This window comes from Mauremys reevesii, linkage group 5 (assembly GCF_016161935.1).
Source record: "Mauremys reevesii isolate NIE-2019 linkage group 5, ASM1616193v1, whole genome shotgun sequence".
Classification (NCBI taxonomy): domain Eukaryota; kingdom Metazoa; phylum Chordata; order Testudines; family Geoemydidae; genus Mauremys; species Mauremys reevesii.
The window spans coordinates 75993411-76018806 of NC_052627.1; the positions used below are offsets into that span (position 1 = coordinate 75993411).

General features: G+C 41.3%; 1 long non-coding RNA gene across 2 annotated transcripts in view; it reads right to left on the bottom strand.

The window, feature by feature from the left end:
- LOC120406721 overlaps positions 1 to 21234 on the bottom strand; it is a 53218-nt gene extending 31984 nt beyond the window's left edge. Inside the window, exons 1-3 of one of the 2 annotated variants that reach the window (XR_005599523.1) lie at positions 21094 to 21234; positions 14848 to 15001; positions 13959 to 14072 (exon numbers count right to left, since the gene is read on the bottom strand). This is a non-coding gene — a long non-coding RNA (uncharacterized LOC120406721). Of the gene's footprint in view, positions 1 to 13958; positions 14073 to 14847; positions 15002 to 21093 lie in introns of those variants that run through there. The other variant, XR_005599524.1, reaches the window with a different exon arrangement.
- Positions 21235 to 25396: the final 4162 nt, after the last annotated feature.

Consider the following 25396-nt stretch of genomic DNA (forward strand, 5'->3'; position numbering starts at 1 on the left):
ATTGTGTGATCATGGGAGACTAACTTCCCAGATATAGATTGGAGGACAAGTGCTAGTAATAATCATAGGGCTCAGATTTTCCTAGATGTGATAGCTGATGGATTCCTTCACCAAGTAGTTGCTGAACCAAGAAGAGGGGATGCCATTTTAGATTTGGTTTTGGTGAGTAGCGAGGACCTCATAGAAGAAATGGTTGTAGGGACACCTTGGTATGAGCAATCAGGAGCTAATTCAGTTTAAACTAAATGGAAGGATAAACAAAAATAGATCTCTGACTAGGGCTTTTTATTTTAAAAGGGATAACTTTAAAAAAATTAAGGAAATTAGTTAGGGAAGTGGATTTAACTGAAGAACTTGTGGATCTAAAGGCAGAGGAGGCCTGGAATTAGTTCAAGTCAAAGTTGCAGAAACTATCAGAAGCCTGCATCACAAGAAAGGGGAAAAATTGTATAGACAGGAGTTGTAGACCATGCTGGATGAGCAAGCATCTCAGAGAGGTGATTAAGAAAAAGCAGAAAGCCTAGAAGGAGTGGAAGATGGGAGTGATCATCAAGGAAAGTTACCTTATTGAGGTCAGAACATGTAGGGATAAAGTGAGAAAGGCCAAAAGCCATGTAGAGTTGGACCTTGCAAAGGGAATTAAAACCAATAGTAAAAGGTTCTATAGCCATATAAATAAGAAGAAAACAAAGAAAGAAGTGGGACTGCTAAACACTGAGGATGGAGTGGAGGTTAAGGATAAACTAGGCGTGGGCCAATATCTAAACAAATACTTTGCCTCAGTCTTTAATGAGTCTAATGAGGAGCTTAGGGATAATGGTAGGATGACCAATGGGAATGAGGATATGGAGGTAGATATTACCACATCCGAGGTAGAAGCCAAACTTGACCAGCTTAATGGGACTAAATCGGAGGGGGGGGGGGAGGAGATAATCTTCATCCAAGAATATTAAAGGAATTGGCACATGAAATTGCAAGCCCAATAGCAAGAATTTTTAATGAATCTGTAAACTCTGGGGTTGTACCGTATGACTGGAGAATTGATAACACAGTTCCTATCTTTAAGAAAGGGAAAAAGTGATCCGGGCAACTACAGTCCTGTTAGTTTGGCATCTGTAGTATGCAAGATCTTGGGAAAAAATTGAAGGAGAAAATAGTTAAGGACTTTGAGGTCAATGGTAATTGGGACAAAATACAACATGGTTTTACAAAAGGTAGATCATGCCAAACCAACCTGATAGCCGCCTTTGAGAAGGTAACAGATTTTTTTTTTTTAGACAAAGGAAACACAGTGGATCTAATTTACCTCGATTTCAGTAAGGCATTTGATATAGTTCCACATGGGGAATTATTAGTTAAATTGGAAAAGATGGGGATCAATATGAAAATTGAAAGGTGGATAACAAACTGGTTAAAGGGGAGACTACAACGGGTTGTACTGAAAGGTGAACTGTCAGGCTGGAGGGAGGTTACTAGTGGAGTTCCTCAGGGATCAATTTTCAGACCAATCTTATTTAATTTTTTTATTACAGACCTTAGCACAAAAAGTGGGAATGTGCTAATAAATCTTGCGGATGACACAAAGCTGGGAAGTATTGCCAATACAGAGAAGGACCAGGATATCATACAGGAAGATCTGGATGACCTTGTAAACGGGAGTAATAGTAATAGGATGAAATTTAATAGTGAAAGGTGCGAGGTCATACATTTAGGGATTAATAACAAGAATTATTGTTATAAGCTGGGTACACATCAGTTGGAAGTAACAGAGGAGGAGAAGGACCTTGGAGTATTGGTTGATCACAGGATGACTATGAGCCACCAATGTGATATGGCTGTGAAAAAAAGCTAATGTGGTCTTGAGATCCATCAGGTGAGATATTTCCAGTAAAGATAAGGAGGTATTAGTACCGTTATACAAGGCACTGTGAGACCTCATCTGGAATACTGTGTGCAGTTCTGGTCTCCCATGTTTCAGAAGGATGAATTCAAACTGGAACAGGTACAGAGAAGGGCTACTAGGATGATCCGAGTCTTATGAAAGGAGACTCAAAGAGCTTGGCTTGTTTAGCCTTCCAAGGGGAGCAGTGGGGGGCAAAAGACATCTGGCTTCAAGACTAAGCTTGATAAGTTTATGGAGGGGATAGTATAATGGGATAGCCTAATTTTGGCAATGAATTGGTGTTTGATTATTAGCAGTAAATATGCCCAATGATCTGTGATGGGATGTTAGATGGGGTGGGATCTGAGTTACTACAGAGAATTCTTTCCTGGGTATCTGGCTGGTGAGTCTTGCCCACATGCTCAGGGTTTAGCTGATCGTCATATTTGGGGTCGGGAAGGAATTTTTCTCCAGGACAGATTGGCAGAAGCCCTGGGGGGTTTTCACCTTCCTCTGCAGCGTGGGGAATCTTGCTGGAAGATTCTCTGCATCTTGAAGTCTTTAAACCATGATTTGAGGACTTCAGTGGCTCAGACATAGGTTTGATACAGGAGTGGGTGGGTGAGATTCTGTGGCCTGCATTGTGCAGGAGGTCAGACTAGATGATCATAATGGTCCCTTCTGACCTTAGAGTCTAAGATTCTATGACAGGGCAGAACACTTCAGGGAGACAGTTTTGGGGAAATTCTGGACCGGGGAGGTGTTGGGGTCATATTACAAAATGTAACTAGGCAATGGTAGCCAGGGCCTGACCTGCGTGCTTGCATGCTGCTTGTTGATGTCATGGCTGTGTGCCACTGCAGCATAGCAATAAAGGCACACAGACTTTTCAGGGCAGGCAGTGACACAACCCCTTATTGGTCTGAGTTGAATATCAATGTGTGACAGTGACTTACAGAAGTCTAAGCATATTGTATAAATACTATTACCTTTTTCAACCAAACTTGTAATTTCATCAAAAAAGATATCAGGTTAGTTTGTGAGGATCAGTTTTCCATAAACCCAGTTTATTAATCAAGGCCTTATCAGCCACTCTATTATTTTGCCCGGGATTCGTGTTCAGATTGTTTGCCCAGACTGGAACATCCATTTATTCTATTTAAATGTTGGCACATTAGCTTTCTACCAGTCTTCTAGAACTTCCACAGTGTTCCAAGACTCATTGAAAATCAATATTAAGAGTCCAGGAAGCTCCTCAACCATTTTTTTTTAAAACACTTGGCTAGAAGTTATCCAGACCTGCTGATATAAAAATGTCAAACTTTAGTAGGTGCTATTTAACATCCTCCTGAGATACTGATGGAATGAAAATCACCATCTGAGATACCTGCTTTTTCCCCAAATACAGAACAGAAATATTTATTGCATACTTCTGCCTTTTTTGCATTATTATGAATAATTCTACCATTTCCCTCTAGGAAATGGCCATTACCATTTTCAGGATTCTTTTTATTCCTAATATACTTAAAAACCTCCTTCTTCTTATCCTTATCTCTGCTGGTCATAGATTTCTCGTTGTGTGTTTTTACTTCCCTTATTAATTTTCTACAGTGCCTAGCTTCTGATTTATATTCATTACTATCAACTTCCCCTTTCTTTGATTTGTTCTGGAGTATTTTTATAACTGCCTTCATTTCCCCTAAAAACCCAGGTCATTTTTTAAAAAAACTTCCTCTATTGTGGCATTGTGGCTTTTTGATTAGCTAGTAAAGTGTTTTTAAATAATTTCCAATTATCACTGCTCTACAGCCAAAATGCTTCTGAAATAAATGTAGTCAAACTTTACTAATTCTGGGTCACTGAGAACGAAAATGATGCTTAAAATTGTTGATTGGCTCTAGTTTTCAAGTTATGCTATTGGGTCAGTATACATGACCCTTGACTTGGGAATAGCGGAGGATAAGTGAGTTATAAAGGGAAGGGATCTCAATTTAAACCAGAAATGACTAAAATATATGTTTGACTGGATCTATGAATAAATCTATGACTGGGTTTGGACAGTACTTGCTTTTTAGGCAAAACAATGAATGATGCAATCTGAAGCTGGTATTGCGTCATACATGATATGAATTGCATCATGTTATTCCTAGAAGTCATGGATGATGCAATCATAACGAAGCTTACATCACTCTGCTGAACAAATTGCCCTATATCAGCTCTAGAAATCATACAGTGTTGTGCTCTCTTATTTGTCAGTGTTTGATTTTGCAAAGGGACACATTTCTGTTTAGCCAAAGTGAGCAGAGATGCCTCGTACTTGTGTGAACAGTGCAGATAACTTCTGCTATGTTTGTGGTGAAGTGACTTTTGCATCACAAAAGCGCAGTATAACCACTATGGTTAAGAAAGCCTATCACCTTTATTTTGGCTGCAAAATTGGAGATCAGGACAAGAGGTGGGCCCCACACATATGCTGCAACACTTGTGCAACAAATCTTTGCCAGTGGTTGAACAGGAAAAGGAAATCTATGCCTTTTGCAGTGCCAATGATTTGGAGAGACCCAACAGATCATACCAGCAATTGTTACTTCTGCATGGTGCCTCCAGTTGGGAAAGGTGTGTCAAAGAAGAAAAAGTGGACTGTGCATTATCCAAACATTCCATCGGCTATACGCAGATATCAAGGGCCATGCTGGATCGGGGCCATGATCGGGACGCACTACAATGCAGGGTGAAAGTTAAAGAGCTGCGGAGTGCCTATTACAAAGCCCGAGAGGGCAATCGACGATCCGGAGCTGCTCCCACGACCTGCCGTTTTTACAGGGAGATGGATGATATACTTGGGGGTGACCCCACTGCCAATCCCAGGATAACGATGGACACTTCTGAGCAGGCTGGGGGACAGGAGGAGGAGGCGGAGGAGGCGGCAGGGGGGGAGAGGAAACCGCGAGTGAAGCTCCTGGGATGGGGGAAGAAACCGCAGATTCCCTGGAGGCATGCAGCCAGGAGCTCTTCTCAAGCCAGGGGGAAAGTACCCAATCGCAGCAGCCAGCAGTTGCAGAAGGACAAGCAGAGGAGCGGTTTACCGGTAAGCGGCTTTTATTTTCTGGGTGAAATGTTTCTGGAGAGGAAGGGGGGTTATGGATGCATGCATGCCAGCCTCTAGATGTGGAATAGCCCGTTGATGTGGTCTATCACGTCGCGGTAATCTGCTTCAGTTATCTCAGCAAAAGCTTCATCCAGAGCGTGGGCAATATGCCTGCGCAGGTTTATAGGCAGAGCCATTGTGTCCCTTGTCCCAGTGACGGTGACGCGTCCGCGCCACTCTTCTGCCAGTGGTGGGGGGACCATTTCTGAACACAGGCACGCCGCATAGGGTCCCGGGCGGAATCCACATTGCTCTAAAAGAGCCCCCCGCTGTTCCCTAGTGACTCGCAGTAGGGAAACATCTTCCAGGATTAAGTCCTGTGAAAAATGTTGGGAGACTCTTTAGTGAAGAGATAGGGAGATAAGATCACCCCTGCATCTGCATCTTCACTCAACCCCTCTAGCACTCCAGATTACCCGAAGCAACCAGCTCCCCTCTATCACTCAAGCCCCACTTCTCCCTATATAAGTAAGCACTCCTCACTCACCATTTCGTGGCTTCTGTTGTGTTTTCCTTTTGGGATAAAGAATGCAAGTGAGAACTCCCTCAGTGTAACAATTCATGTCTGGAGATAGTGGATACAATGCTGCCCGTGTTAAATGTTGTCATTTCTGTTTCTACAGTGACCTTGACTACTGGACTGCCCAGATGTTCAACATCACAGAGGCTTCAAAATTTGAGAAAAAATCCCCGAAAGAGCAAAGAGGACATGCTGAAAACTGTTCTTCATCACTCTGCTACAGAGAGAAAAGAATTGAAGGAGTGGCGAGAGAAAGAAAGCAGGACCCGCAAGAGAAATGCAGTGGCCAAGAGGAAAAGCACAGAGTGGCTGCTAAGCATCCTGGAGCGCCAAGCGGAGTCTATAGAGTCACTCGTTGCCATGCAAGCAGAGCACTACCGTGCCACTCCCCCACCCGCCCCGTCCTTTGTGCCTTGTGCCCCAATGTCAGCTCAAACCACCTTTCCCCAGCATCCAGGTTCTTACCACCACCAGCTGCCTCCAACACCTGTACGTTCCCCAACCAGCCCTGATACCTACCACCACCCTTACCCTCTGCATTCAACCCCCATCACCATGCAGTATATGAACCCTGAAGTGCAGGATTCATTAAATAGCAATCCAGACAGGGCATATGCAAACTTGTGACTGTACAGTTCACCAACCCACACCCCTGCCCTCTTGTGTTAATGAAATGTTGTGTGTCTGTCTGTCTGTCAAGGAAGTTTTTTTCTTTTCAATAAAACAATTCTTGGCTTTGAAAACAGTCTTTATTATAGCAGATAGTGAAAGATACCTTAGCCCAGTAAAGAAAGAGGCACTGCAAATCATATTATTATTATGGATAATAGAATAACAGTGTAAGCAGTGCAATTCACTCCCATGCAAGGCAGCAAACATTACTGTTGGCTTTCAGCCTCAAATTCTTCCCTCAAGGCATCCCTAATCCTTGTAGCCCTGTGCTGGGCCTCTCTATTAGCCCTGCTCTCTGGCTGTGCATATTCAGCCTCCAGGACTTGAACCTCGGTGGTCCATGCCTCACTGAATGTTTCACCCTTCCCTTCACAAATATTATGGAGGGTACAGCAAGCGCTTATAACCGCGGGGATGCTGCTTTCCCCCAAGTCTAGCTTCCCATACAAACATCTCCAGCGAGCTTTTAAACACCCAAAAGCACACTCCACAGTCATTCTGCACCGGCTCAGCCTGTAGTTGAACCGGTCCTTGCTCCTGTCAAGCTTCCCTGTATAGGGTTTCATGAGCCAAGGCAGTAACGGGTACGCGGGGTCTCCAAGGATCACAGTGGGCATTTCGACATCCCCTACTGTGATCTTCCTGTCTGGGAAAAAAGTCCCTGCCTGCATCTTCCTGAACAGGCCACTGTTCCGAAAGATGCGTGCATCATGCACCTTTCCAGGCCAGCCTGTGTAAATGTCAATGAAACGCCCGCGGTGATCCACAAGCGCCTGGAGAACCATAGAGAAATACCCCTTACGATTAACGTACTCTGATGCCAGGTGGGGGGGGGGGCAGAATAGGAATATGCGTCCCATCTATCGCCCCTCCACAGTTAGGGAAACCCATTTGTGCAAAGCCATCCACAATGTCCTGCACGCTCCCCAGAGTCACGGTCTTTCTTAGCAGGATGCGATTAATTGCCTTGCAAACTTGCATCAAAACGATTCCCACGGTCGACTTTCCCACACCAAACTGGTTCCCGACCGACCGGTAGCTGTCTGGATTTGCCAGCTTCCAGATTGCAATAGCCACCCGCTTTTCCACCGTCAGGGCAGCTCTCAATCTTGTGTCCTTGCGCCGCAGAGTGGGGGCGAGCTCAGCACACAGTCCCATGAAAGTGGCTTTTCTCATACGAAAGTTCTGCAGCCACTGCTCGTCATCCCAGACTTCCATGACGATGTGATCCCACCACTCAGTGCTTGTTTCCCGAGCCCAAAAGCGGCGTTCAACGGTGCTGAGCATTTCCGTGAATGCCACAAGCACTGTAGTGTCACACGCGGCAGGCAAATCCATATTGATATCATCGTCGGACTCCTCACTGTCACTTTGGAGCTGAAGGAATAGCTCGACTGCCAAACGTGTTGTGCTGGTGACACTCATCAGCAGAGTCCTCAGCAGATCGGGCTCCATTTGCCACAGAAATCGCGGAATGACCCGCACACTTCCTTCCCCTTCCCACAATACTCAGCGCCAAAATGGGACGAGGTGCACTGTGGGATAGCTGCCCACAATGCACCTCTCAATACAGCGCTGGAAAGTGCTGCAAGTGTGGCCACACTGCAGCGCTGGTAACTGTCAGTGTGGCCACACTCCAGCGCTGGCCCTACAAAGCTGCATGACCAGCGCTGTAACTCCCAGCGCTGCAACTTGTAAGTGTAGCCAAGCCCTCAGACGAGGAAGAGGATGAAACTTCTGGTCCTGAACCATCAATGTCACAGGACCCACATTTTCTCCCATCCTCCTCCTCTGAACCACACCTCATAACACAAGGTGAACTGAATGACCTTGTCAGGGATTTGGAACTACCCAAGAGTAAGGCAGAGCTGTTGGGCTCCAGACTACAGCAGTGGAGCCCAACAACAGGTGATGTTAGGCTTTCCATGTTCCGTGACCGTCAAAAGGTTCTTGTCCCATTCTTCTTCATGGAAGGTGATCTTGTAGCCTGCAACAACATCGATGGTGTGATGGCAGCCCTCAACATCGTTCACGATCCAGATGAGTGGAGACTGTTCATTGATTCATCGAAGATGAGTCTTAAAGCTGTTTTACTGCATCTGGCAATGTTTTGCCATCAATTCCAGTTGGTCATGCAGTCCATATGAAGGAAACCTATGACAACATGAAACAACTTTTGAGGTGCATAAACTATGACCAACATCAGTGGCAGCTTTGTGGCAATTTGAAGGTTGTTGCTCTCTTGCTTGGTCTGCAGACTGGATACACAAAGTACTGCTGTTTTCTCTGCGAATGGGATAGTCGTGCAAGAGATTCCCACTACATCAAGAAAGATTGGCCACTCCGACAGTCATTGGAGCCTGGGAGGAAAAGTGTTCAGCATCCACCACTTGTTGAATCAAGGAAGATTTTGTTACCACCCTTACACATCAAGCTGGGTCTGATGAAGAACTTTGTCAAGGCCATTGACAAAACACAAGCAGCTTTCAAGTACCTCCGTGGAAAATTTCCAAGGTTAAGTGAAGCTAAGATAAAGGAAGGTGTCTTTGTTGGTCCTCAGATTTGTGAACTTCTTCGAGATGATGCATTTGACCATGCACTGCGTGGCAAGGAAAAGACGGTATGGAAAGCCTTCCAGTTAGTGGCAATAAATTTTCTCGGAAACAACAAGGCAGACAACTACAGGTTGTTGGTGGAAAACCTCCTCAGGGCATACAAAAGCCTTGGTTGCAACATGTCACTAAAGATACATTTTTTGCACTCTCATCTAGATTTTTTTCCACCGAACTGCGGAGCAGTGAGCAACGAGCACGGCGAGCGATTTCACCAGGACATTGCAACAATGGAGAAACGCTATCAGGGCAAATGGAGCCCATCAATGCTTGCAGACTATTGCTGGACAGTGACAAGAGATGCTCCATTTAATGAATACAAGAGACAAGCCAAGAAGCACCGAGTAGACACTGAATAAGACTAAACTATGTACATAATAGTTTTTTGCCTTTTGTTTCATAATAAATTTTAGTTAGATAACCCTTTTGCTGATTTTTAAAGTGTTACATAAACAGGACAGGTGAACTATTATCATGTAAAGCAACCATAAACACATGAAAAGACCTAAATTTACAATTTATGATTAAAACTCTACTATCTACACAATATACATAAAATGTAAAAACTTAAATATCTTAGAAACAGTAGCCAATCAGTTGTTTTAATTGTCATATTTGAATTCAGCACATCAAAATATATAATAAATATCACATTTTATCTCTGAAGCAGACGACTTCTCAAAAATTGTAGACCAGTGTTATCATTCACATTTTTTCTGATTAAATTGTTCCCTCTTGCTGATTTGTCCTATACTTGTTTTCAATTTTGTGAAAACTGGTCCTTTTAAAGCACCAAGTGTGTGTGTGTGTGTGTGTGTGTGTGTGTGTGTGTGTGTGTATATATATATATATATATATATATATATATATATATGTGTGTGTGTGTGTGTGTGTGTGTGTGTGTGTGTGTGTGTAATTGGTTTGGACTTTATTCTGTTTGTGTATTATAATGTGATGAAGTCATGTCCCTAATCTACCATTAATTTTTAGTTCTGTGATCAGTTCCTCTTTATCTGTCATGACAAGGTCTAATATAAAATTTCTCCATGTTGATTGCAACAATTTTTGGTTGAATCTACACTACATGCTTCTTTCAGCAATGTGTACTGTATATACCTATGTAGTGCCTCCTAGCACAGGTATAAATAGCAGCATAGATGATGAGCCATGGCTTGGGCAAGTAAAGACATGCCGGAAGGATGTGGGTATGTACGCTAGTACCACGTGGCGCTCTACTCACCCAAGCTGTGCCTCCCCATCTACACTACTACAGGGTTCCAGCAGCAGTCAAGGTCTCCAGCAGTTGGGGAAGTCCCTTTTGTTGGAGCCCACAGAGAAAGGCTCTGACAGAGGGAGCTGCTGAAGCCTTTCCCCGTTGCCTCCCCTCTGCCAGAGTCGTTCACTGACATGGCTCAGACATAGGATAGGGGTTTCTTACAGGAGTGAGTGGGTGAGATTCTGTGGCCTGCGTTGTGCAGGAGGTCGGACTGGATGATCATAGTGGTCCCTTCTGACCTTAGAGTCTATGAAAACTATGAAATCTATGTGTAGATATATATGCAGGGTGGATGCGATGTAGCTACACTGACACTAAATGTCACCTCCAGTGGTGTGTAGACATAGTCTTTGAGTTAGGAAATTGTCATGTATAATATTTACGAATTCCAAGGATGGTTTAGTAGTGGCAGCATGGGACCTCCAGAATATGTCACAGAAATTGAGGTCCCCCATAATCACTGCTGCTTTTCTTACTACATGTAAAATGCAGATTAGGAGCTGGTAATCCTGCGCCCTTGAGTGATTTGGTAGTTTGTAGCAGTAATAACCCACCTCGTAGATTATCTGGTAGGGCACTGATCCATAAGCATGTAAGATCATTTTCTTCTAAGTTATCACTGACTCAGAAACAGATAATGCCATTTTTGAGAGTTCCACCCCACTCCCATTTTGCCAGTGGGCAAAACGGGTTATAACCTTTGATTTTAACGTTCCAAATGTGAAAATTATCACACCAGGTTTCAGTAATTCCAGCTAGATCAAATTTATGCTCATACAGGAGCCATTCCAATTCTTCTTGTTACCCAGGCTCCTAGCATTGGTGCATAGGCAAATGAAAGAATTCTGCTCTTCATGTCTTTTGGTTCCTTGATCTACTTTGTTCTCAAAGTGCGGATTCTGTGCTAAATGAATGCTCCTATCTTCCCTGTTTTTAAACCTCCATGCTTTTTACTTGTAATAACTCCTTACCTTTTGTTAATTAATATCCCAAAGTAAATTACAAGTTGCAGTATTACTGAACCCAAGCATTCAAAGATCAGGAATCAGATCCCCAAAATGCATGGGATTGGCTTAAAAATGATATTTGTAAGAAATAATAAATATGGACATGTTTTTTTTCCTTACGAGTTTTTGAGCCTATAGGATATACTTAGGTTATACTTGAGTTATGTTTTCAAGCTTGTCTCTGTAAGCATGAGGGCAAGAAACTTACTTTTATTTAAATGAAAAGTGAGATTCTCACATAAGGTCTTGTCTTCAGGAGCTGGGGATTTAAGGAAAACACCCAACAACATGAAATTTGTGATAAAATCACAAGAGTTGGCAACACTAATACTGTATGCATAGAGATTAGTCACCTACTCTGAAATGCAGTCACCTCTGAGGTGAAATGCAGTGGTATATGTCTTAGGTAGGTGACTGACAGGAAGAGTAACTTTTATTGACTGAAATTACAGAGTGACATTTTAGGTAGTTGGACTGTAATTATGAAAGTTGGAATCTTCAAACAGGAATGGCTGGTACCCATCAATAATTAGTCACATTATGGTGCTGCTGCTGCCAGGGGAGTTCTGGTCCTGAAGCACATAGACTGCAAGCAACAAGTCAGAGGGGGTTCTATTCACAGGAAGCAACAGAGGCTTCTGTGCAATTAATTCAAGTGGTCACTACAGAGGAAAAATACAGGGCTTCCTCCAGTCTGTGGAGTCTCTAGGATTTGGAAGAGGCATGGAACATGGTATCCCTGCTGTGTAGTGGTAATTAAGATCAGCTTCAGCCTTGCAGTGGCAAAGCTATTCTCATTTTTCCTGGTCCAGCAACATGTAACATGGGTTTCTGTGTTCCCTAATGGTTGCTTTTGAGTAGGAAATGGAAGGAGAAGCATTCTGAGCATGGGGGGTTATATGTTCATCAGAAGGAGTTGTTCTGAGCCCAAGGTTTTTGGATGGAGAGTTTTCAGAGGGGAAGGTGTGGTCCGAGTAATGGAGAGTTTAGGTATGGAGAAGAGTAGCTCGGAGTTTGGGGCACTTGAGGGGTGGTCTGTGAGCTGGGAAGGGAATGGGCTGTATTGACAGTGTTAAGTGCAAGAGGGAATGGAATCAACTGATGAATGGGGATGAATTGATAATATGTGCTGGGGGATAGTAAAGTAAGGGTTAGCTTGGAAGAGGATATATTGGGAATGGGAGAAAAAGGTTCAGGGTCACAAATGGACAAATAATTTTTTCTCCTACTCTGCCTTTTATTGCAAAGTGCTCAGTATTTCATTGTGAAAAGGCAGTCCTTTTTTCTTCCTACTCCCCCTGCCACTTACAACCTATTTCCCCATGACACTCCTCCTCCCCCACGCAGAGGGTCCCAGATTTTCACTTTTAAAATATGTTCAAGGAAGGCAGGAGGTCTAGAGTGGAAAGGTGGGAAGAGCAGCCTGCGACTTGCAGCCTCACCAATTATTTTGGGAATCAATCACCCACTGTGGTCATATTAACCAAATCTATCATGTTTATTCTTGTAAATACAGGGAATTTACATGAGAATTTAATGTCCATCAGTGTCTCTATATTATGCCCTTGATCATACCTATGAAGCCTATTGAGGAAAATGGAGTTGCATGCAAGTAAGTGAAGGCAGAAGTGGGCATGCAGAACTATCATTATTAGTGATACATAAGCCAGAGATAGCCCAAGTTGGCACTCGTATCCTAGGATAAGTTTGCAAGTCAATCCATCTAGTAGTTAGAAAAATCATCTATTTTATTTCCTAGTAGGACACATTTTATATGGAGTTTTAGAGAAACAATAAAGTTAGAATTCTATGATACCATTTTTACAGTCACCTTTTAGAGCAGAAGTTTATTTTAACTTATTAAATCTGACCTCATGTGGCTTTATAAGACTCTGAAATTAACATGTTTACTATAATTATATCAATATGTAAAAAACAAAAGTAGTTGAAATATGTAGAGAATGATTTTTTTCATTCATTCTTTCTGGGGAGGCAGCTTGGGTGAGTGAGTCAATATCTGAGTTACCAGTACTGGTTCAGTTTGAGCCTTTGGAGTGATTTATTCTAGATTTATTAAAAATAAAGATATACAAGTAAGTGAAAATAATAGGTGTGGGATCCCAGACAAATGCCTTCTTTCATCATACAATGGGAAGGGATAAACTGAGTGACTACTCCAAGTCCAGGAAAATAAATAATATTTAACTTTGTCCAAAAATTTATTAAAATATGGAACCCTTTTATTTACTTAACTTTTATGAGATTTTTTTTCCTAAAGAGAAAGATCTATTTGATTTTACACCTCTTACCTCAGCCAGCTAAAGTGTAAAAGAACTAAGACAACTACTATCTGAGGGAAAGAGAGCAGGGTGAGGATTTTAAAACTTAAAATGCAGATTGTAGTTGATAATGTTCTTGGCTTTCTTGTAGGGCTGTTCATTAATCGCAGTTAACTCATGCGCTTAACTCAAAAAAATTGTCATTAATCGCAATTTTAATCACATTGTTAAACAATAGAATACCAATTGAAATGTATTACATATTTTTTGATGTTTTTCTACATTTTCAAATATATTGATTTCAATTACACAGAATACAAAGTGTACAATGCTCACTTTATCATTTTTACAGTGCAAATATTTGTAATAAAAAATATAAACAAAAGAAATAGTATTTTTCAATTCACCTCATACAAGCAGGGCCGGCTCCAGGCACCAGCCCAGCAAGCTGCTGCTTGAGGCAGCCAACGGTGAGTGGCAGCACGTCCGGCTTTTCTGCAGCAATTCAGTGGTGGGTCCCTCACTCCCTCTCAGAGCAAAGGACCAGCCATGGAATTGCTGCCGAAGACTGAAGCGGTGGCCGCAGAGCTGCAGATCATGACTGCGGCCTTTTTTTTTTTTCCCCTTTCTTCTTCTCTTTTTGCTGCTGGGGTCGGCAAAAACCCTGGAGCCAGCACTGCATACAAGCACAGTAGTGCAATCTCTTTATTGTGAAAGTGCAACATACAAATGCAGATTTTTTTTGTTACATAACTGTACTCAAAAAAACCCCCATAGAGCCTATCAGTCCACTCAGTCCTACTTCTTGTTCAGCCAATCGCTAAGAAAAACAAGTTTGTTTACATTTACCGGAGATACTGCTGCCTACTTCTTATTTACCATGTCATCATAAAGTGAGAACAGGCATTCATATGGGATTTGTATAGCTAGCATTGCAAGGTATTTATGTGCTAGATATGCTAAACATTTGTATGGCCCTTCATGCTTCAACCACCATTCCAGAAGACATGCTTCCATGCTGATGACAGTTGTTAAAAAATAATGCATTAATTAAGATTTGTGACTGAACTCCTTGGAGAGGAGAATTGTACGTCTCCGGCTCTGTTTTACCTACATTCTGTCATATATTTCATGTTATAGTAGTCTTGGATGATGACTCAGCACATGTTGTTCCTTTTAAGAACACTTTCACTGCAGATTTTGTTACCCTCCCAATTTCTGTACATCATCTTCTCCCAACTTCTGCCTATGTTCCCCACACTTCTATCCACCCTGACACCTGTCGTTGTCCAGTGTCCCCAGCTCATGTCCATATTTACCCACCCAAATTGATCCCATCTCTGCCCATGTCTTCTGCCCCTCCACTCCTGCCCTGACCCCCAATCCTACTCTTAACTTCCCCACCCTTTTCAGGTTCCAATCCTTCTCCCACACATCCATGCATTTCTTACCTCTTCTCCGCCAGTCCCTTGTTCATCATCCCTGTGCCAGGTTGCTTTCTCCTCACCTTCCAGGCTGCATGGGCACCAGCAAGAGGGGAATTGAGAGCACAGAAGGGACCATCCATCAGCTCTCACTTCCAGTATCTGGTGTCACTGTGGCATCCTGGTAGGCAGGCAGAGCAATTTTAGGTAGCCTCTTGATCAGTCCCTGCCCCCTGGGATGCTTGGTGGGGATGGGGCATGATCAGTGCAGATGGAATCTAAAGAGAATTTGGTTGCAAAATTCTAACAACTCTCTACTGAACATATGTGAATGGAGATTTTTCAGAGGCTTATAACTCATCCAAATGTGGGCAGATTTTCAGAGGAATGGCAAAAGATACACCTGTGACACCAGGGTGATCTCCACTGCCAAATTTAAAGTCCCTGCTCCAAAGAGGCAATAGAGGCAATAGCGCTTTTCAACAAAACAGCTGTAAGAATTTTAATGTAGGGGGAAATATATTTTCTGTAATCTTGTTCTGAGAAACAACTGCTGTATTTTAGCTTAAATTCTCCAGATAAATTCAGTTTGAGGCAGATAGTTGGCAGGGAAGTACACTCTTGATTGGTGCTCCCATTATCTGCCCCACAAATCCATCTTTCCTTTTCCACTTACGAGTAATGCAGTCATCCTAAACTCCTGCCAATAAAAGCTTCAGACTACATTACAACATCATGTACTTTATTCCCTATATATTGATTTGCTGGAACACCAGTGGCAGCTGTGGTAATGTTGTCAATGCTTTCCCAGTGCACCACTTTGTTTTCATTCACTCATAGTCTTTCTAAAGTTTCACACACATTTTTCTATTCAAGATACTTTCAATCCCCTCATCACAATGGGAGTCATTTCCCCGGATCCTCTCCTCTTTTGTCCCTATTCTTGCCACAGAAAGGAAAGCCCTGGACCTCTGCACAGTACTGAGGCCTGTCTTCTGACCTTAGGGCCCTTGATCATCCACATCTGACTTTGGCCCTTCAGTTATCCATTCCCGACCCATATTATGGATATGGCTGGGGGAAATCCCTCCAGTCTATCTGCAATAGCATGATGACTCCTACAACATAACAGCCAGATTGCTACTTGTGACAGTTCCTTGGGGTGCCAAAAACTGTGAGTCACCTTGTTATCCCCTGGCCTCAGTGAGAGTGAGAGACTTCCTTGTGCTTAACTAGATGTTAGCTTCCTGACACTTCCCAAACAACCTCCTCAGAGCTCTGCCAGCAAAGTGAGTTTGATCTGCAAGCTAAGAATAGGTGCATGCCAATCCCCAAACCCCTCTGAAAGCATCTTCAAGCAGTATCCAGCCCCGTTCACTGGACACTCACAGTAATTACCAGGGTTCACTGTTCCCAAAGGAACAGGATACATACAGCTTGATTGGTACAACTCAGGATCAGGTCCTTTACAGATGCCCCCCAATTTACGTAACTTGAATTTTGCATAAGTCGGAAATGAATAACTGTATGTTACGCAAAAATTTCCGCAACTCAAAAATCCTATTTCTGGCTTATGGAAATTTTTCCATAAGTGCAAATTTGCGCAAGTCTGGTCTTGCGTAACCCAGTGAGTGTCTGCATAACACTACAAGATGGGGATATATTTACAATAAAACAGTCATAAATTTATTATCAAAGATTAAGATTAAGAGATACTGAGTAAAAATAATGGAAACAGAAATAGTTACATATAAAACGAAAAGTATAACATACTTCTTAGAGTCTAAACTTTAACAGGTTAAATCCTTGCCTAAAGTAGTTTCTCACCTAAAGCAGTTTACCTGTGTCACCAATGCACATGACTGAGATCCACTGTTCATGGATGAAAAAGGTGTTTGTCCTTATTTCTCCCTCAGTGATGGATAACTGGGTCCCTATCCCAATACACCTTTGAAGTGCACTTCGAGACAAAACTTTTTCTCCCTGCTGTTCTTCTTTTCCTCTTGACTTCCCATCCCCTGTTGACTTTTTCTAAATGGGGTTCTATTGTTTTGGCTTCTAATGCTTAATCCACAAATCATAGAATCATAGAAAATTAGGGTTGGAAGAGACCTCAGGTGGACATCTAGTCCAACCCCCTGCTCAAAGCAGGACCAACACCAACTAAATCATCCAAACCAGGGCTTTGTCACACCGGGCCTTAAAAACTTCTAAGGATGGAGATCCCATCACTCCCCTAGGTAACCCATTCCAGTGCTTCACCACCCTCCTAGTGAAACAGTGTTTCCTAATATTCAACCTAGACCTCCCCCACTGCAACTTGAGACCATTGCTTCTTGTTCTGTCATCTGCCATCACTGAGAACAGCCGAGCTCCATCCTCTTGGGGACCCCCCTTCAGGTAGTTGAAGGAGGCTATCAAATCCCCCCCACACACACACTCTTCTCTTCTGCAGACTAAACAAGCCCAGTTCCCTCAGCCTCTCCTCGTAAGTCATGTGCCCCAGCCTGCTAACCATTTTCGTTGCCCTCTGTTGGATTGTCTCCAATTTGTCTACATCCCTTCTGTAGTGGGGGGGACCATAACCGAATGCAATACTCCAGGTGTAGCCTCATCAGTTCCGAATAGAGGGGGAAAATCACTTCCCTCGATCTGCTGGCAATACTCCTACTAATGCAGCCCAATATGCTGTTAGCCTTCTTGGCAACAAGGGTACACTGCTGACTCATATCCAGCTTCTCATCCACTGTAATCCCTAGGTTCTTTTCTGCAGAATTGCTACTTAGCCAGTCGGTCCCCAGCCTGTAGCAGTGCATGGGATTCTTCCATCCTAAGTGCAGGACTCTGCACTTGTCCTTGTTGAACCTCATCAGATTTCTTTTGGCCCAATCCTCCAATTTGTCTAGGTCATTCTGGACCCTATCCCCATCCTCCAGCTTAGTGTCATCCATGAAATTGCTGACGGTGCAATCTATCCCATCATCCAGATCATTAATAAAGATGTTGAACAAAACCGTCCCCAGGACCGACCCTTGGGGCACTCCCCTTGATTCCGGCTGCCAACTAGACATTGAGCCATTGATCACTACCTGTTGAGCCCCACAATCTAGCCAGCTTTCTATCCATCTTATAGTCCATCATCCAATCCATACTTTTTTAACTTGCTGGCAAGAATACTCTGGGAGACCATATCAAAAGCTTTGCTAAAATCAAGATCTATCACATCCACTGCTTTCCCCATATCCACAGAGCCAGTTATCTCATCATAGAAGGCAATCAGGTTGGTCAGGCATGACTGGTGAATCCATGTTGACTGTTCCTGATCACCTTCCTCTTCTCCAAGGGCTTCCAAATGGTTTCCTTGAGGACCTGCTCCATGATTTTTCCAGGGACTGAGGTAAGGCTGACCGGTCTGTAGTTCCCTGCATTCTTCTTCTTCTCTTTTTTAAAGATGGGCACTATATTTGCCTTTTTCCAATCATCCAGAACCTCCCTGGATAGCCACGAGTTTTCAAAGATAATGGCCTGTGGCTCTGCAATCACATCAGCCAATTCCCTCTGTACCCTTGGATGCATTAGATCTGGACCCATGGACTTGTGCATGTCCAGCTTTTATAAATAGTCCTTAACCTGTTCTTTCACCACTGAGAGCTGCTCACCTCCTCCCCATACTGTGTCAATTTAGGCAGACGGATGAATATACATCCTGTGTCTGGCAAAACCAGCTTTTCCCCTCTGCTTTGCGGTACCATCTTGATACTAACTATAAGGATATATTTTCAGTATATAGACAGAATTTTTTAAATATCATCCGTACGTACATTTCACAATGATTTTAATGAGCATCATGAGACTCGCTTTCATTTATGATCTCACACAACATTCTTTATAGAGAAATACTATGACAGCAATGTGACAGATATAGGGAGTTTGTCAAACCTGTCAAGGGCTTCATTGTCATTGAGGGATTTTTAGGGTCACACCAATAAATTCCTGTAACAAGACTTTCACATTACTCACAATATGTGTTCCTTACATGCCATCTGATGGTGTCTTGTAATATGCCTCCTTAAGAGAGATCAAAAACTTTACCACCTCCTCATTCACTCCTTTTCTGCATCAGTCTATCTTGCCTGCCCCATGACAACTGATTGGGAGCAAGAAAGACCCAAAATGGCTTTCTGATTGCTGCTTGGGAGCCACAATACTGCTCTTCCTCAGGTGGCCAGCTCTTACAAACCACACCACCACCATGGGAGCCAAGGAGGACTGACCTGGGTGCAGTCTTTGGCCCCATACTCATGTAAACTCAGTCCCTTCATGAGGTGCATGAGATAAGGAACTTACAACATATGAGTGCCTGGTGAGGAAGCGGTGCTAACCAACTGACAGAGGTCTAGCAAACATGGCCCCTTCTTAAAAGAAAAACGACCTTTCTACTGAAATCAAATAACTTATAAACAGAATCCACAGCTTAGAAGATAAAGTACTATTAGTAACATTCTGCCTTGTAAAAAAATTATTGGCCTGACGTTGTCATCACCAAAATGTGAAAATATATCTCGGATCACAGAAGGGACATTAGCTAATAAAAATCACATTTAAAAAAAACCCTCCATACCTAAATAACATTCTCCACTATTAAAAATGAGAAAACTTTTAAAATATAGTTTATCATTATTTACTTTTTAATTCTCCTTAGTTTGGACAATGAAAATAGACTAGGCCATCTAACTTTTTGTCATAGTCAATTTCATTTTCAGATATTCTTGCATTGTGTTAGTGTAAAGTGACCAAAGTGAAATAATATGATCCTTTGATCAATCTACCAGCTTCCAATAGCTGTCAACTTCTATTTTGCCAAGCCTTTCAAAGTCCATAGAAATAATTTGGTCCAGTATACCTAATTTAAAGCTTCTTTTAGTTTAGGAGACAGTATATTTGCTTTTACTTAATCTTTTCATTTAAAATCTGGTTTAAATTAAAATAACTGTTCAATATAAAAATTGCTAGTTATTAATGTATGTGGCCTCTCTACATAATGATTCTGTTGTTATTCCTATGCAAATTGCAATTTGATTAATGAAACTTTCGAAAATTATGAGCAATTGAAAGCAGTAGCTCATAATGGAAACATTTTAGAATTTTTTTCTTTTTAGCAGTCCTTAGCACTATAACTATAATAAATGGAAGTATTCCAATTGCCAATATTAACAGTTGTTCTGCTCCTGCATGTATTACCCTGAATATTATTTACTAAATGTATCACAAATAGAGGCCAACAGTATATAGCAATAATAATGAGTTCTCTTCTGGCAACTTTAGAGGCAGCACAATGTTGTCTACCCAAGATTGTAAGAATCTTTCACAGAATGTGTCCATTCAGCCATCTCGACCCTGTCATTCAGCATATGAGAGACAGGCTGCTTCTAACATATGAATTATGTTTGACTCTTGCACACTGCAATATTGTGTAGTAAGGATTGTGATATTTTGTGGCATCTGGCATACATGTCACTGAAATGAAAATGTACCACACATATTGGGCACATTTCTGCTCCCTCTCAGTCAATGGCAAACCTTATATTGACATTAGTGGGAGCAGAACTGAACCCATGTTTAGAGATTTAGCTGTGGCAAATTACATAGATTATAACACAACACTGCTATCTTGTCGCATGACACAGCCTAAAAATATTATTGAGTGTGTGACATGTCTCTCACTTCATTGACAAGGATGCCATATGTCATCAAATGCTAATGCCTTAGCTCATATTTGAATTTACAATTCCCTATCCAGTGTAAGTCTTTATATAATAAACAGAATATCCTCAGTTTTCCTCATTTTAGAACTATATAGTTCTAAAAGATGATGCCAAATTAATTCTTGAATAAAGTTCTGCATTTATTCATTCATAGAAGTGCTAATCATTTTTTGCAAATTTGTAGAGCTGATGTTATGGAAATGGATTCAGTTTTCCATTAACAACATGAACAAGTTTGGAGCAAATCTGTGTATCACAGGTAAAAATACCATTCTCTGCTCCACTATATTTATGTCTCATTAGTTTATGGACCTAAAGCCCTCCAGGGATTGTCACTCACAGATCCACAGAATCTTTTGAGCACCAGAGTTTGCATTTGCATCTCTAATTTAGCCAACACGTGGAAAATTCATATATGGATGGAACTCCCAAGTGACTACAAAGCTGTGGAAGCTAACGAAGTGGATAGAAGAATCACAGAATAAAGTTAAGTAACATTATACTGTACCAATTAGAAAAGAGATTCTGGAAGAGAAACTCTGAGTATGTTCCACAAAAAGTTAACATAAATTTGGTCTCAAAATCTTCCTTCTAAAGCTGCCTTTTTTCTACTCATTTTCTATTGTTTTGTGTTAATCCCACCAGTGGCTTCAACTCTCAGAAAACTCATAATAATTGTGAAAGAATTGTGAAAATGTTACCAGATTGTGGAACTGTATAGTGGGTTTATGAGCACACAAAATTCCAAATAAACATGAAATGGGTTACCAAGACAACAAAAACCTGTGAATGGAACCCACCATTTTTGGTCATGAAACAGACATGAACCAACATCTGCAGAGTTCTAGTCCTGAACACTTTTGGCCACCAAATATGGTGGTGATTTTAAATTAAAAAAAAAAAGGAAACAACAAATTCTGTTATATGCAACTGTAAAGCCTCACTTTAGTGTATCAGCAGCAAGGTTTTAACTTAGATCTTTAAATTTGCAGCATGGACCTAAAATACTAACTATAATGATAACTGTATTTGGAAGTAAGTTGTTATGCTCTGTAGATCAGCCAGAAGAGGAGGTCACATAATAGTAAAACAGTAAATTATATATGTATGGATTGCCCACATTTTAGACAGTACAGCTTGGTACATATATTTGGCAGATTCTTTCTGAGAGTCAAGCTGAATAAGTAGAGGAAGAGATTTAGGTCTGCTATTTTAGAGATTTGGGCTCACTTCTCAACTCTACCAGAAATGTCCTTGTACAACCTTTTAGAGGGATCTAGTAGAAAAGGTGACTCTAGAACTCAAACGCCTGTCTCCTAACTCAGTGCACTTTTGTCTACATATTTGAAGGGAGAAAAAAAGCAGAAAGGTGATCATCTATTTTAACTCTGTCTTGTCTGAAGGTTTTGTTTGGGGAGATGCTGAGTGGTATAATCAGCGCAGTTGGAATGTTCAACAATTTTAACAGGAACCCTCTAAAAAGATCTGATGAGGATGTGATTTTTGAAAATGGTTAATATGAACTAATTCTAATTAAACAAGTCATTTGACCCCAGCATTTTTTTCCTGTCAAATTTCTGTTGCAAAACTTGGGGGCACTAGGGCTAGGGTGACCAGATGTCCTGATTTTATAGGGACAGTCCTGATATTTGGGGCTTTTTTTTATATGTCCCCCCACCCTCTGTCCCGATTTTTCACACTTGCTATCTGGTCACCCTAACTAATTCCAAGATTCTCAACAGTATTTAGAGCCCTCAGTCCCAGCTTCTAACTTACCAGAAGAGTTAGGAATCTAAAAACCTTTGACAGGTTTCAGAGTAGCAGCCGTGTTAGTCTGTATCTGCAAAAAGAACAGGAGTACATGTGGCACCTTAGAGACTAACACATTTATTTGAGCATAAGCTTTCATGGGCTAAAACCCAGCTCTTCAAAAATCAGTCATAAAGATAGTTATAATTGAAAGTATAAGTTGGGCAATCTTAAAGTCAGGGGCACCGTCACTTCCATATAATACAACTTTTCCTCATGTTCTCCCTCTTTACCTCTGCTTGCCTCAGTTTAGCACTGCTTCCTTTGCCTGTCACTCAGTAAATGCCAGAAAAGCCATGTACTCAATACTCAGTTATAGGGCCAAGCCTGCACTCACCATATGGATTTACCATGTATAGTTTAGAGAAATGAATACTAGAAGAGGTGGGATTTAGTAACCATTTTCATTGAAGAACAAAAAGTGAGTAGAGGAACAAGGAGCAGTGAAAAGAAACTGTAAGCAATAGGATGGAAATTTAGCAGAGAGATTTTGGGACTACATATCAGTAATAGTATCAGAAAAGTCAATACTATTAAAATAAGAAACAATGTCTTGGAAGCCCCACTGCTTGATTTATTGAAAATTAGACTGGACAAAGCACTCAGATAGAAATAGAGGATACAATCCTGCATTGACATGGCCTAGCCAAGTGGAATTGTAGGACTTCCCCATCCATTATTTCCATAACTGAAAAGGTTGCCTGTACAGCATACTCTATCAGAACATTCAGAGTAAATGTGATGAACCAATACAAACTCTAAATATTTTGGAAATTATGAGTATTTTAAAATACATATTTAATGTATTTGTGTAAAAAGTATTTAAAATTATCTAATCTAGTTAATACCTCTAGTTCTTCTGGTAAACTCTTTAGAAATATAACCTTTATTTTCCCCCATAGATATGAATTGGTTTCCTGGATGATGCCCAGAGAAGTCATGCATTTTACACAGGTTATTTTATACAGCTAGAAATTTTGAAATCCTTAGAATATATATGTAGACAAGGATGATCCAGTTGATATAGTGTACTTGGACTATCAGAAAGCCTTTCACAAGGTCACACCAAAGGCTCTTAAGCAGTTAAGCTGTCATGGGACAAGAAGGAAGGTCCTCTCATGGATCAGTAACTGATGAAAGGACAGAAAACGAATGATAGGAATAAATGGTCATTTTTCACAATGTAAAGAGGTAAATAGAGGGTCTGTAGTGGTACTTGTGCTGTTCCACATATTCATAAATTAGCTGGAAAAGTGAGTAAATAGTGAGGTAACAAAGTTTGCAGGTGATACAAAAATATTCAAGATTGTTAAGTTCAAAGCTAATCTTGAAGAGTAACAAAGGGTAAAAACTGAGTGATTGGGCAACAAAAGGCAGATGAAATTCAGTGTTGATCAGTACAAAACTATGCACGTTTGAAAAATTAGTCTCACCTATACATACAAAATGATGGGTCTACATTAGCTGTTACCACTCAAGAAAGAGCTCTTGTCATAGTTAGCTCTCTGAAAACATCTGCTCAATGTGCAATGGCAGTCAAAAAAGCTAACTGAATATTAGGAACCATCAGGAAAGGGATAGATAATAAATCAGAAGATATAATGACACTATGTAAATCCATGGTACACCCCCACCTTGAATACTGCATGACGTGTAGGTTGCCCCATCTCAAAAAAAAGATGTTGAATTAGAATTGGAACAGGTACAGAGAAGGGTAACAAACATGACTAGTGGTATGGAACAGCTTCCAGAGGAAAAGAAATTGAAAAGACTGGGACCGTTCATCTTAGAAACGAGATGATTAAGGGGATTATGATCTATAAAATCATGAATGGTGTGGATAACGGGAATAAGGAAGTGTTATTTATTGCTTCACATACCACAAGAAGCAGGGGTCACTCAATGAAATCAATAAGCAGCAAGTTCAAAACAAACAAAAGAAAGTATTTCTTCACACAACACACACTCAACCTGTGCAACTTGCTGCCAGGGGATAATGTGAAGGCCAAAAATAGAACTAGGTTAAAAAAACATTTAGATAAGTTCATGGAGGATAGGTCCATCGATGGCTATTAGCCAAGATAGTCAGGGATACAACCCCATCCTCTGGTTGCCCCTGAACCTTTGACTGCCAGAAACTGGGACTAGATGACAGGGACTGTATCACTTGATAACTGACATGTTCTGTTCATTCCCTCTGAAGTATCTGGCACTGGCCACTGTCAGAGGCAGGATACTGGGCTAAATGGACCACTAGTCTGACCCAGCATGGCCATTCTTATGTTCTTGTGTACTGCACTCCACTTGCATTTACAAGCCAGTCTAGCAGAATAAAAAGAGGACATTGATACTATTGTTCTGTCTGCATTGTGTCTAAATGAAGTCCAAAAATAAATGGCATTGCCATGATAAAAATATTCAGACATAATCTACATATCTACACAATAATTCTTTGAAGTCAGATACTGTAGCTAGTAAGATAAAGGGTTTAATAAAAGTAGTCTTTATAGTAACACTTGGTGGCACTGACTACCTAGCAGCAGATATGGTACTGTAGAAAAAGGCATATAATGATGGTTCACTACATATAGTGCACAAAATTGCCCATGCAACATTTTCTGGTTGAGTTAAAAAATAAACAACTATTTCCTTGGTTTAGGGAATGGTCACCTAGCTAAATAAAAAGCATTGAACATAACTGTTAAATGAGGCATCAAACAATTAGCAGATATAAATAAGCTTTGTTTCTTGAAAAACTGATCATTTACCATAATATAACTTCATGCTGTGAAATGATAGACTCACCGCTGAAATATTTCACTAGAGATGATATCTTCTATAAAGTAATGAATGATCCTTAAGTGATGACAAATATTATAGAAATATATCTATGATGAACAGATGGTCTGTGGTTAGGTCTGGAAGTTGGGAAATATTGATTTGATTCTGTGAGAAACTTTCTGTGTGATCTTGGGCAAGTGAATTTCTCTATACATCGGTCC